The sequence below is a fragment of the Ambystoma mexicanum genome, chromosome 14 (genome assembly GCF_040938575.1).
Source record: "Ambystoma mexicanum isolate Mex_15411 chromosome 14, UKY_AmexF1_1, whole genome shotgun sequence".
Lineage (NCBI taxonomy): Eukaryota > Metazoa > Chordata > Amphibia > Caudata > Ambystomatidae > Ambystoma > Ambystoma mexicanum.
This window is the reverse complement of record NC_090940.1, coordinates 562047329-562060261: the sequence shown is the minus strand read 5'-3', so window position 1 is coordinate 562060261 and position 12933 is coordinate 562047329. Positions and strand designations below refer to the sequence as shown.

The following is a 12933-nucleotide window of genomic DNA, read 5'->3' as shown; positions in this document are numbered from 1 at the left end:
TTCTAAGTCCAGAGTGGCTAGGAAGTCGTTTCTGTTCAGCCACGGTAAGACGCCTTGGAGGGATATATTTTTGAATTTGATGCATTTGATGTATTTGTTGAGTGCCCTTAGGTCCAATATGGGCCTCCATTGACAGTTTTTCTTTTTGTGCAGTAACTTTTGAACTTCTGCCATGATGTTCTGCAGCATGTGAACTTTGCGAGGAATTCTATGGTGTGTCCCCAGCGATCCACTGCAATACCCACTTGTCGGATGTTATCGAATTCCAGCGTATAAAAAATTATCTTACCCTTCTCCCACAGGTGTTTGGCATAGAGGGGGAAGAATCGAATGGCCAGTTCTGCTTGTTCTGGGACTTTGCTTGGGAAGAGCCGTGCCTTCCTTTCTGGGAATATCTGTTGGCAGATTGATACCTGTTGCCTTGAAATGTGTTACCTTGTGACTTTTGACCAAAGGAGGAATGTGTGTATCCTCTGTCTTTTGACGCTGCACCTTGAAAGGGCCGAAAGGACCTGCGGTCCTTATATTTATCCTTCAAGGATCTGATGGCTCGAGCTGTATCTGTTTTAATTCCTTTCAGGTGGTCATCTATCTTCTTGCCAAATAAGTCTTGCCCATCGAAGGGCATGTCCAAAATGTGTGCCTGCACCTCAGGCTTGAAATTTGTGGCTTTCATCCATGCCTGTCTCCTTAACACTGTGTCGTGGGCCATTTGTCTGAAACCTGATTCAGACACATCGATAGCTGCATCGATCATGTGGTCTGAAGTGGCTTCTCCGTCCGCAATGATGGACCTGGCTTCCTCCTGTAAATGTGCTGGTAGATGTTTGGCTATCTTGGACATGCAAAGCCAAAGCTCGCGGTGAAAACTGGCTGTCATGGCTAATACGTTGCCTGCTCTGATAGTGAGAGATACTGAGGAAGACACCTTTCTACCCATGGCTTCCAGCTTACGACCTTCCTTGTCTGGTGGTGCTGACAGTGGTGATGATGGGGTGGCTAATTTATTTCTAGCCGCTACTGTGATGACTGAGTCTGGCTTCGTATGACCCCTTAAACAAAGCAGAGCAAAGTCAGGTGCCTTGTACTTCTTTTCAGGCCTTGAGGCTAAAGCAGGTGTGGATATGGGTGTGGCCAGTATCTTTGACACAGACTCCCATATGGTGTCGAGAAGCGGAATGGTGGTAACTGTTCTTCTGCGTTTCACCCTGTGCTCATAGAGCACCGACTTCTTTTCTTCCGAAGAAACTTGTATTTTGAACAAGTCCGCAGCTTTACCAATTATAGTATGAAACAATACCAAATCGTCTGGAGGTAATGCATTACCTGGTGAGTCCTTCGTCCTGGGTTTCTCGACAATATAATCATCCCATTCACTAGGAGCATCCAGTTCCTGCGTAATCTCTCCTTCCTCCGGATCTGAAAAATCCCTGAACGGGTCCTCTTGCCAATCAGATGCTGACACTGATGAAGGTACCGTAGTTGGGTCTCGAACTGGTGATCGAGATCTATGAGTTGATGCTGGAGAGGGGACTCTTGTCGGTGAAGCACTGAGTGCCCTGTCCTGGATTTACGTGGAGGCTCGGGTGATCATAATCTTTTCTGCGGTCTACTCTTGGAAGGGGAGTGCCTGGGTGTGCTATGCTGAGGGGAAGGATCCCTCAGGGGGTTTCCTTAGGTACAGAAGAACTATTCTGCTGGTCTTGGCACCTGTTAAACTCCTCGATGATTCTTTGCATCGATGCCATGAGCACCGGGTTATAAGGATCAGCCATGTCGTCTGAATCCGGTTGCCAAGGAGGGCTGTTTTCCTTAGGAATGAGGAAAGGTTGCTCACCAGGCATTTCCGTATACGAGAACTCCTCCTGAAGAATGACGTCAGGAAGTTCCGTAATTTCTTTTAAAGGGGACTGTTGTGCTCCAACTGGCTCAGGAGTAACAGGAATTGGAGACGCTGGTCCCAAAGACTTGTGAATGATTTATCCGCGATGTCCGTGAATGGAGTTGTGGGTTCTATTTCTTCAGAAGACACCGAATTTTTTGGAATCGTTGACGGTACTTTTGTCGACGGTGGTTTTGCTGACGATGGCTTCGTCAATGACAGTTTCATCAACGGTGGTTCCGTGGACAAAGACTTTGAAGACGGTTGACGAGAGCTTCATGGACGAGAGTTTCGTGGACGAGAGCTTCGACGATGAGTAATGTACTGCCTTCGACGATGGCTGCTTCGTGGACCATGACTTCGTCGACAAGGACTTTGTCGTGGACGATGAGGTTTGGAGTTTGTCGTCATTGACGGTGGCTTCGTTGACCGCTTGGTCGACGGTGTGTCCCTGATTTTGCTGCCACTCGTGGACGGCTTCTCCCCCCCCCCTGTTTTTTTTAAAGCGCCTCCATACCTTTGAAGGTGATTTTTTTCTTCAGGATGACGTGTTTTGTGGTGTCCTGGGTCCAAGGGAGGCATAGAAGAAGTGGCTTCCAACTTTCTTTTATCCTTATGAGAGGGAAACAAACTCCTTTCCACTGAAGAGGCCCTTCTTTTAGAAGTTTGTGTCTCAGATGGCTTGGTAGACGATACAGGAGCTGTTTTGGAAGACTCCTCGTCAGAGGACAGACCTTTGGCTTCTAGATGTAACAGAAGTCTCCTGTGTCTGTCCTGCAGGGTTTTGGTGGAGAAAGTCCTGCAAATGTCACATTTGTTGATGTCATGTGGATATAAGCAGTGTCATGTGGATCCTTCATGTAGACCACTTTCTTTCTGCACCTCGTGCAGTCCCTGAACAGGGAAGGCTTCTTGGTAGGTTGAAGCTCAGCCATGCTGAAGAGAACTTTCACTTGATGAAAAAGTACCAACAAAAAACTTTTCTCAGAGTCCAAAGACTCAGAATAGCAAGCCCCTAATGAGGGGAAAACAGTAGAATATATTAGAAAATATATACTACACACCAAAGGTGAAAGGAATTTTGAAAGCTCAGAGAGCTGGAGGATTCCTTCTGTTTGATAGACTGTGGTGAAAAATCTGAAGATGCCTGCCTGGGGCAGAGCATAAGCCCTGCCACCGCATTGGTTGGGGCCATAAAGGACCAAAGTGAGGTGGAGGGACTACACAATGGAGTGGCTCATAAGTCACAATGGAGTAAATACATGCATTCTCTAGGGGAGAAGGGATTTATATTAAAAAATGTAAATAATACATTTTTATGACCGAGGATTCCCAGTCTGACGACGGGGAATATATTCAAGCATCTGAATCCATGAAAGATCCAATGCTGGAGAAATACTGAGTTCATAGGAAACTTGCTTCAGTCTCTTAAAGTCTACTCTTCTCGGTCTCTGCAATATGGATGGACTTTCCTGTCCCTCTTCTTAGTGATCGTATGCCCAGCAGTATTCTTTTTCTGCAGCTCTCTCAAAGTTGCCTCTCTCCTCTAAGGGTTAGAGAATTTCACTCTTAGTCAATTGTCAATTACAGTTCTTATAGGGGGTTGCACCGGTATTAGCCAATCAGGAGCATTTTCGCTCATGTCTTCATAAACACCCCTTTAGTCCCTGCCCCCTTTTTCCCTTGTAGCGGTTTGCCATATTGCCTCGCTACCAAACATATCCTGGCTCGAGACACAGGCTTGCTGCGGTACCAGGAACCAGAGAACAGATGACCCGGGAAGGCTGATCAGCAGGTAAGGATGTGCGGCTGAAAAATGACACGCCGAAAGCGGCAGAGGGACATGTGTTCTCTGTGTTCCATCGGGAGGGCTGCTCCTACCATGTTCCGCCTCACCAATGCTCTCTGAACGCGGACAGAATTCTCTGCCACATGTTTGGGTTTTGCCGTCCATACATCTCGCATCTCCCCCACACAGGACTCTGGTGACACGGGCACCGTCACAAAGAGCATTTCAGCTTTCCAGTTAAAATACATTTTTTACTTGGTTATAAAATACTCCCATTGTAAATTTGACTTACATTTTTACTCCCTAAAAATAATTTTACTCCCACCATTAATACATGTGGAGTAAAATATTCACACTTCCAAATCTTCATCTGGAGCACTGGCGATCCGTTTCAGACGGAAACCCGACAGTTCAAAGAGAGGCCTGAGCAATAACACTGAAGGAAACAGGGGGTCTGAAAGATACGTGGCCTAAATCCTAAGAGTTGCAAAGTCTGAAAGAGACCTACTTGGTATCTATCTATTCTATATATATAAAACTCTTTCTTACGGTATGTTTCTGTACTAAGCTGAAGCTATTTATCAGTGTTAGGTTGCCCTCTGCTGTCCAAATGGCAAAGTCCACCCTTCCACTTCAACTATTATTTGAAAAAAACAGCTGATGTAATTAATCCGTGTTAGGTTGCCCTCTGCTGTCCAAATGGCAAAGTGCACCTCTGTGTGCCCTTCCACTTCAACAACAGCTCTCATTTTAACAAACATTCAGAATAATTTCAAGTTACTTCTTTCCACCCCACTTCTCTTCAAACAGGGCACAGTGTCAATGAATGGTTAACTATCCGGCTCAACGTTTCAGTCTCTAAAGAGCGCATTGCTGTCGGATAAATGCCTCCTCACAAGCTAAAACTGAAAGTAGGTGCTGTAATTATGCTACTACGCAATCTTATGCCATCACAGGGACTGTCCAGTGGAACAAGCTTAACAATTACGCCTATACAAAGACACATCATAGAGGCCCGTGTGATCGATGGAACTTAGATACTGTTCTTATACCACGCATAACTCTCATTCCATCTGATACAAAACTGTGTTTGAAATTCACAAGAATACAGTTTCCTATACTTTTAGCTTTTCAATGACCATTAATAAGTCACAGGGATCTACACCCCCTTCCTCAAAGCAATCAGTGGTCATTTTGACATTTAAAAGGGGGCAGAAGAGACCCCATGAATTACCAACCAAGATTGACCTTTAAGATATGCTAGAACAGTGTATGTTACGCTGGGAACAGCTAGTTATGAATGGCAGATGTTGTGGAGAGACCCAATAGTACAGCAAGAATCACTGAAGCAATGTTCAGAGCAAGTCAGAGGACAAGAGGCTGAAATGAAGCCTAAACAAAAACTTGTGAACCCTCAGACCTCAGAGACTTCTAAAAGGTGCATTGTGAAATCAAGAAGACCAAAGCAGGGTCTAGACTGTGAGTAAGGCCTGGAAGAGCCTTCCTGTGTGGGAACCTTTCTTTTATTTTGTTTGTTTGTTTGTTTGTTTATTTATTTATAGTGCGCACCAGACCAGGGGCATCAGAGGAATAATACAATAGATACATCAGTATATACAATGTAAATTACATGAGCAAATAGCATAGCATTAAAGTGAACCCAGTACCTCAGGAAATATGTCCGAGTTAACTAACACATAATAAATGAAGCAGCAAGCAGAGGGCTAAACGTAAGTATGGGGAATCAAGAGTGTGTCAGTCAGAGTGATTATCATTTTATTTTAGCCAGTTAGTCAGATTCTGTCTGAATTTAGAGAAGGGCTGGGGTTCTCTAATACCAGGAGGTAGGGAGTTCCACAATTGCACAGCCTTAACTGGGAAACTGTGTCCTCCGATAGTGGAAAGTCTAAATCATGGTCTTGGAGGCAGTTGGAGTTGGCTGTTCTAGTCGGTCTGGAAGAGTTTTTTTTTACAGATTCTGGCCGTAAGGTATGGCGGTACACTATTATTAAGGCACTTGTGGGTAAGGGAGGCAATCTTAAGTTGGATTTTATCAAATGTGGATAGCTATTTGTATTTTCTTCTTGTAGAAGAAATAAGATCATTTATATTGATCTTAAGTGCTGCTCAGCATTGTTCAGGATAACCTGTATTTTACAGATAGTCTGTTTATTTGCACCAATGTAGAGTAGAACGTGTTACAGTAATCCAATTTGGAGAGTATAAGTGCTCTGGCGAGAGTAAGGCAGCTGTCAGTGGAGAGGAATTGTTTACTGGCTCTGATAAGTTTGCATGTGTATGCGGTATCAGAGGCTCGGGAGTTGACTTGTTTCGAGAGGTTCATGGTGGCGTCTAGGTAGAAGCCTAGGGTCTTCACTTCCTTTGCTACTTTTATGTTATTTCCATCAATAGAGAAATTGGCATAATCTGGGCTAAGTTTGGATATGTGGGCCGAGGTGCGTAGGATAATGAGCTCAGTTTTGTCATTGTTTGTGTTTAGACTAAGGCTGTACATTAAGAATAGGAATTGCAAACTCATTTTTTGTTTAAGCAAGGGTCAGCCCGGAACCTAAGGACTTGTTAAGAATACGTATTGGATCTTTCTGCTGGCCACCACGTTGGAACATTGATTTTTAGATGTGTGTGTTCCTCGAGGAACAAGGATTCTTTAATGATAGGGTACTAACTTTATGATTTTTAGAACGCCACGCTGGAGGTGTTGGATACACCAAGACTGTGCTACTTTGTGTTTCCCCATCCCTGACACTATTTCATGAGGAATGTTCTTATAATTTTTAGGTCTTCCCTCAGCTCTACGTGTGGATGGAAGTTTATAGGCATGAGTGGGTTGGTTCAGGCAAAACCCAATCCCATAGAATTTACATGGATTTTGGCCAGGCTGAACTATGCAGGTTTTTTCAGAGGTTCAAGAAATGAGGTCCCAATAGGTTTGATCTTGTATCTATATAAAGACAGGAAATTTAGAAATCAAGGTGGCAACTTTTAAACATAATGTGCATGAGGATGAGTAAAATACAGGGGTTTGTCATTCACAAGCTATGTGTAAAGATGCATGAAAGAGATGCTTAAGATCCTGGATACAACAGGTCAGAGATCATCCAACAAGGTTTATCAAGCAGCATACACTCCTTCTCCACAACACCTGACACTAGTTCAGGTGGCACCAAGACAAGCTTACGGAGAGTGGCAATGTGTAAGAAACTGTTGGACAGACTCCTGCCTCAGTCCAGCTTCCTACATATATCTGATTGGCTGGCTGAAGTCCCCTCTCAAGTGTCAGGTCTTGCAATTCGACAACGGGCATCAAGCCCACTTTTAAATCCATGGCAGGGTTTGACCATCAGGAAACCCTTTAGGAACATGACAGGGCTGGTCGAACCAGCCCAGAAAATCTAGACTTTTGCCCCAGAATAAATGTTATGAACTTTCAGAATACCCAGTAGCTTACTTACCTATTGTTTTGTGGCTATTAAGGTGCCAGGCTAATCAAGGCTAAAATAATACTGTGCACACAGCGTGTTAGCAATTCTTTTATACTATTGACCCTAGTGATCAACAACTTCACTTCAAACCACTTCGAAGATGCTGGACACATAGATTCAATTTTCTGTCAACATCTGCCAAGTAATGGACATTTGAAAAACATGTGAATGTCTTCTGCCCCTTCATATAAGCACCTATTACACTTATAATTCCATCTAGGGCTGAATTTCTTGAGTTTTGCTGCTGTATAGTAAGCCTCTACAATAGGTATCGTTGTTGTTATGGCGGGTTTGAGGCCCTCAGTCCTTGGTGATTTTTCCACAGTGCATTCCAAATTTGTTCCATTATTACCTGTCCTATCTTCTTCCATTTCAGTCTGATTTGGATAATCATAGTCCACTACTCAGAGAATTCAGTGTATTTGTGAAATTATTTTACTAGTAAATCCCTTACCCTAATGTGCACCCATAAATTGAATATCTTGCTCTTTCAATAAAGGGCATGCACGTTGCTTTGAAAAAATATCTTAATTTAAAAAAAATCTAAACACTGCAATGGTTATTTCAAAGTTGCTCTTGGTGCTAATTTTGATTAAAAATGTCCCGTTACATCAAATATCTGAAATAGCCTAGAGATGTCACTTTGTAGAATGTGATGAGAAACTTGGTGAAAGTCGCCACTGTTCCAGATCAACTTCCTATCACGAATTCCGAATTTTCCATTAAAGTATTGTCATCCATTTCTTAAATTATGTTTAGACGGACTCTCTAGAAATATTTGTTGTTATAGAGATGCGCTTAATGTAGTAATGTGAAGTCAGTAAATCCAAAGGCATCATTTATGTTATTTTATTATCCAATGAACTGCACTTTCCCCCATCCCTCCCGACTTCTCTTTTTCCCCCTTCCCTTGCACTTGCGCGATCTGAATGACACCTGGCCTAGTAAGATCGTTGTCTGTCTTCCCTCTGTTCCCACTCTCTTGCCTTATCGCGCTATGAAACACTTGTGTATAGGCGCGTTATAAATGTCATATCATATCATATAATATCATATCATTGCAATAATTAATGGACTTCTAGAAGTTCAAACACTTCTGCAGGTTTTTCCTAAATCCCTCTTGCATAGGCTCACTACACCAGGGAACTCAGCCAGGGTCACCTCGCCCGACTTGACTTTTCCCACTCAATCCATATTAGCCAGTGGCACGGAAAGGGGGGTTCTTCAACAAAGCATTATACGCAACACCTCTAACAAATTAACATAAACATTTTTGTAAGTAAATGCAAAAAGTGGATTTTTCCACCCCTTTCCTCAAGTTGCACATCAAGTGAAGCTCGCTGGCCAGGGACTAGCCTCGATTTGACAACCTTTGGTCAATGAAGAGGATTCAGAGAAATTAATACAACCATCAATCAAAAAAAGGAGGGGCGACAAGGAAATTATTTAAGCTGTAGCTTCAATTGTGCATTCCCGCGCAAGGTGCCCTGACTCGCTGCAACGGTAACAGTTGACTTTTGCTCATCTTGCTGCAGTTGATGGCTACGCGGCCAGTTTCTCCACATCTGTAGCATTTCACTTTGGTGCAATCTTTTTGAATATGTCCGAACTCCCCACAAGAATAACATTTTTGCTCATCTGCGTGGTCATAGTCACGAGCCAGATGGCTGAGTTTTCCACAGTTGTAGCAGCACTCCTCCCTTTCCTTTTTGGGCTCCTTGCAGTCCTTGGTGACGAGGCCACTCCGCCAAAGTTGTAGCGGGCTCTAAAAAGGTATCTTCCTGAAGTTCACAATCTTTGGCAAGATGGCCAGTCTCTCCGCAACTGTAACATATGTCTCTGGAGGGCGAAAATAACCTCTACCACGGCACCGCCCTCCTTGTCCCCGACCACCTCTAGGGGGACACTCAAGAGCCCAATGGCCAGAACGTCCGCACTTGAAGCATTTGTTGCTACCCTCCACATTTGCCCCGTCCGACAGCCAGGCCCCCCATGACCTTCTCACTTTTGAGAGATGTATCTTACAGGACCTGGATTGTCTAAGATCTAAAACTATGAGAACCAGGCACAATCTTAGCATAGCAGAGAAAAGAGCATTAACATTGATGCAAAATAACAAGAAAATCATCATTAAGCCTTCCGATAAAGGAGGAGCCTGGTGATAATGAGTAACAAACAATACAAGGACATGGTATTGTTGCTACTCAATGACCGTGAAAGCTACAGCATTCTGCGCAAAGATCCCACCAAGGACCTTTGTCATGAAATAAGTAATGCAGTTACTTTTGCACGTGAAAGGGACTGGATCTCAGATAAAGAAGCAGCTTTTCTAAGTAGACCATCGGGCAGAACCCCATGTTTCTATGCTCTGCCAAAAATACACAAAGACCCCCTCAATCCACATGGTCGCCCGATTTTGTCAGGCTGTGGCTCCATCCTGGAACCCTTGTGTAAATTTGTAGATTATTTTCTACAACCTATTAGTACACAAACACCTACATACTTAAAGGATACCACTCATACTATCTCGGTCTTAGAGGGCCTAACCTTTGACCCTACAACTCAGCTTTTGGTGACTATGGACATCAAGTCCCTATATACAAATATCTCCCAGGCTGATGCCATTGAATGTGTTCGGGAGTGGCTGTCTACAGACCCCACTCCCCACAAGACCCCGATGAATTTCGTATTGGAATTGATGGAGATAGCACTATGCAGGAATTTTTTCATGTTTATCTGCAGACTAAACGAACTGCGATGGGTGCGGCATTTGCCCCCAGCCTGGCAATCCTTTATATGGCTAAGTTTGAGAATGACCACATTTTTTCAGACCGTAACCAGTGGCAGGCCCAGATTACCCAGTGGCATCGTTATATCGATGCTGTAATCACTGGACGGGCACAGATACAGAATTGAGTGCTTTGTGGATGTGGCTTAATACTTGCAATACTGATATACAGTTCACTATTGACCAGAGTAGGTATAAGATCAATTTCCTGGATTTAATCATTAGACATAAAGATGGTTTTCTAGAATGCCACCTTTACCGCAAACCTACGGACAGGAACACTCTGCTGCATTATACCAGCAACCACCCAGCGCATACCAAAGATAACTTGCCCTACGGACAATTCCCCCGTATCCACAGAAATTGCACCTCTGCTGTAGACTACAAGAGTCACTCTGAGGCTTTATCTACCCGTCTACGAGCTAGGGGATACCCAAAAAGACAACTGACACAGGCTGTGAAACAAACCCGAAACACCAATCGAGAAAACCTCATCCAACCAGAATGGAAGGTTAACCGGGCCACAGAAAAACGCATGACATGCGTTGTTACATTTGGCACACACACGGCACAATTAAAGAAGATTATCAGTAAACACTGGCATATAGCACGTTTGAATTTACCAGATGCACAGCCTCCGAGGTTTGCCTACAAACGTGCCAAAAATATTAAAGAACATCTGGTACGTTCCCTCTACCAGCCAGACACAGCTGGTGGTGGCACACGCACCCTTCGCCCACTACATGCATGCCAATTTACTAAGAAGATGAAAACTTTTCCCATCGGTGAATGACAATGGACCCTTAGGGACCTTTCTAATTGCAAAAGCCAAAATGTTGTTTTCTGTATCGAGTGCCCATGTGGCCTTTGATACATAGGTCAGACCACTAGGGCAGTTAATATTCGCATCTCAGAACATCGATCAAAAACTAGATGCAAAAACCTTACAGCACCCTTAGTGGAACACTACCTGGCTTTTAACAATACCCCCAATGATATTTTGTGGTGGGTGGTGGAAAGAATCAAAGGTGGTCCTGACATCCAGCATAGTCTATTAAGAAAATAATCTAGTTGGATCCACCGCCTAGACTCATACCAGCATGGTCTGAATGAGGTTTTTCAGCCTCTTATTTAAGCTATATCCTGAGTAGGACGACTGCATACCAGACCCTCACCCCTCGTCCCCTCTAGGCTGCGACTTCCTCGAGTCCCCTGGCATATTTTTACACAATATGATACATTTCCCTTGAATTTAAGTTCCAGTGGGACCTCTGTCCCGCATGCACCAATTTTCAGGCATAATCAAATGTCTCTGTTTTTCCTCCACAGTCACATTGCACGTCAGCCTCAGCTGCCCAAGTGTGTCAGTCATTAAGATTACACACATACAGGCTTCCATAGCTGTGTTGCATTTATCCATCCGTCCTGCATGCATTATTTTTTAGACATAATCAAATGTCTCTGTTTTTCCTCTGCACTCACACTGCACGTCAACCTCAGCTGCCCCAGTGTATCAGCCATCAAGATTACACACACACAGGGACGTCATTTGGGGGTCGCCAGGGGTCGCAACTGCAACCTCTGTGGTGTCCCTTGCGACCTCTGTGGTGTCCCTTGCGACCTCTACTAAAAAAAAAAAAACTTTTTTTTTTTTTTTTTTTTTTTAAGTTATGCAAGCTCCTGGGCTGTGGCTCTTTACTTCTGGGGTGGCTGGCTTTCTTGTTCAGACCCCTTAAAAAAAAAGACTTGAGGCACTCCTGTTCTTATTTTTCTTCTAACACTTTCAGCACTGACCCTAAATAAGAAAGAATAGGAATACCAAATAATGTGTCTTTCTGGAATTCTCTACAGTAATTGCTGGCCTCATTAAATGTTTATTTCAGGCACACTTCAGAGGGTGAGTCACTGATTTAGTCTGTTCTTAAACGCCTCACTAAGCCTAAGCCGTTCATCCTTCTGAGGTCGATAAATGAGTACCAACACAGGTTGGGTGATATTGGGTGTATATTTTTTCTATATAAAGCGCTTAATGATGTGTTATTATATAGCACTTACGCTTATCATTTGGTCATGGACGTCTGCTTGCATACACAGTCATTTGGTAATACGGGCCAATAAACACTGAACTTAATGATAAATATGGCGATCCATTCTTGTATGAATGTACATCATATAGTGATATCATAACTATATTTTTCATAGTGTACAATGCTATGTGATGCCACTTCCTGTTTTGTCAACGGGTGAAATGTCGTGTTCCATCGCTACCCGCTATATCACTTTGGGGCGGGGTCTAATGACATCACTTCCTGTGATGTCATCAGGGGGTCAAGGGTCGGGTGATGTCACTTCCGCTACCCCTGGCATTTTGGTGAAATGACGTCCCTGGGAGCAGACAAAGCATGCCTGGTTCACGGATGGCTCAGCCCGATATGTGGAAACTGAGCGATACTGGAAAGCAGTGTCGTACAATCCCAAGACAAAAAAGATTTTGACAACGTCAGGGAAAGGGAAGAGCAGTCAGTTTGCAGAGCTTTGCGCAGTTTACCAGGCATTGAAACAAGAGACCCCTGGTCGATGTCATGTGTACACGGATTTGTGGTCAGTGGCGAATAGGTTGGCAGTGTGGTTGCCAACCTGGCAAAAGAATGGGTGGAAAATTCATTCAAAAGAGTTGTGGGGAAAAGAACTGTGGCAAGATATTGCAGACATGTTATCACAAAGTGAAGTCACTGTGTATCATGTGGACGCGCATTGTGCTACAGACTCATTAGAACGTTGGTTTAATTCTGTTGCAGATGAACACACCAAGATTTCATCTGTGGATGCGGAGGCTCAGGAAGACGATTTGGAGGGTTTGGCCAAGTGGGCTCACCAGAAATGTGGGCATCTTGGAGAAAAGGCTACTATCAGGTTGGCACAAGCTCGAGGAATCAGTATTCCTTTAGAGGTAGTGAACACAATCATTTTG

At 43.8% G+C, this 12933-nt stretch overlaps 1 pseudogene; it reads right to left on the bottom strand.

Annotated features, from left to right (window-relative positions):
• Positions 1 to 8507: 8507 nt before the first annotated feature.
• On the bottom strand, positions 8508 to 9254 carry LOC138527216 (CCHC-type zinc finger nucleic acid binding protein pseudogene; annotated as a pseudogene).
• Between the last annotated feature and the right edge of the window lie 3679 nt (positions 9255 to 12933).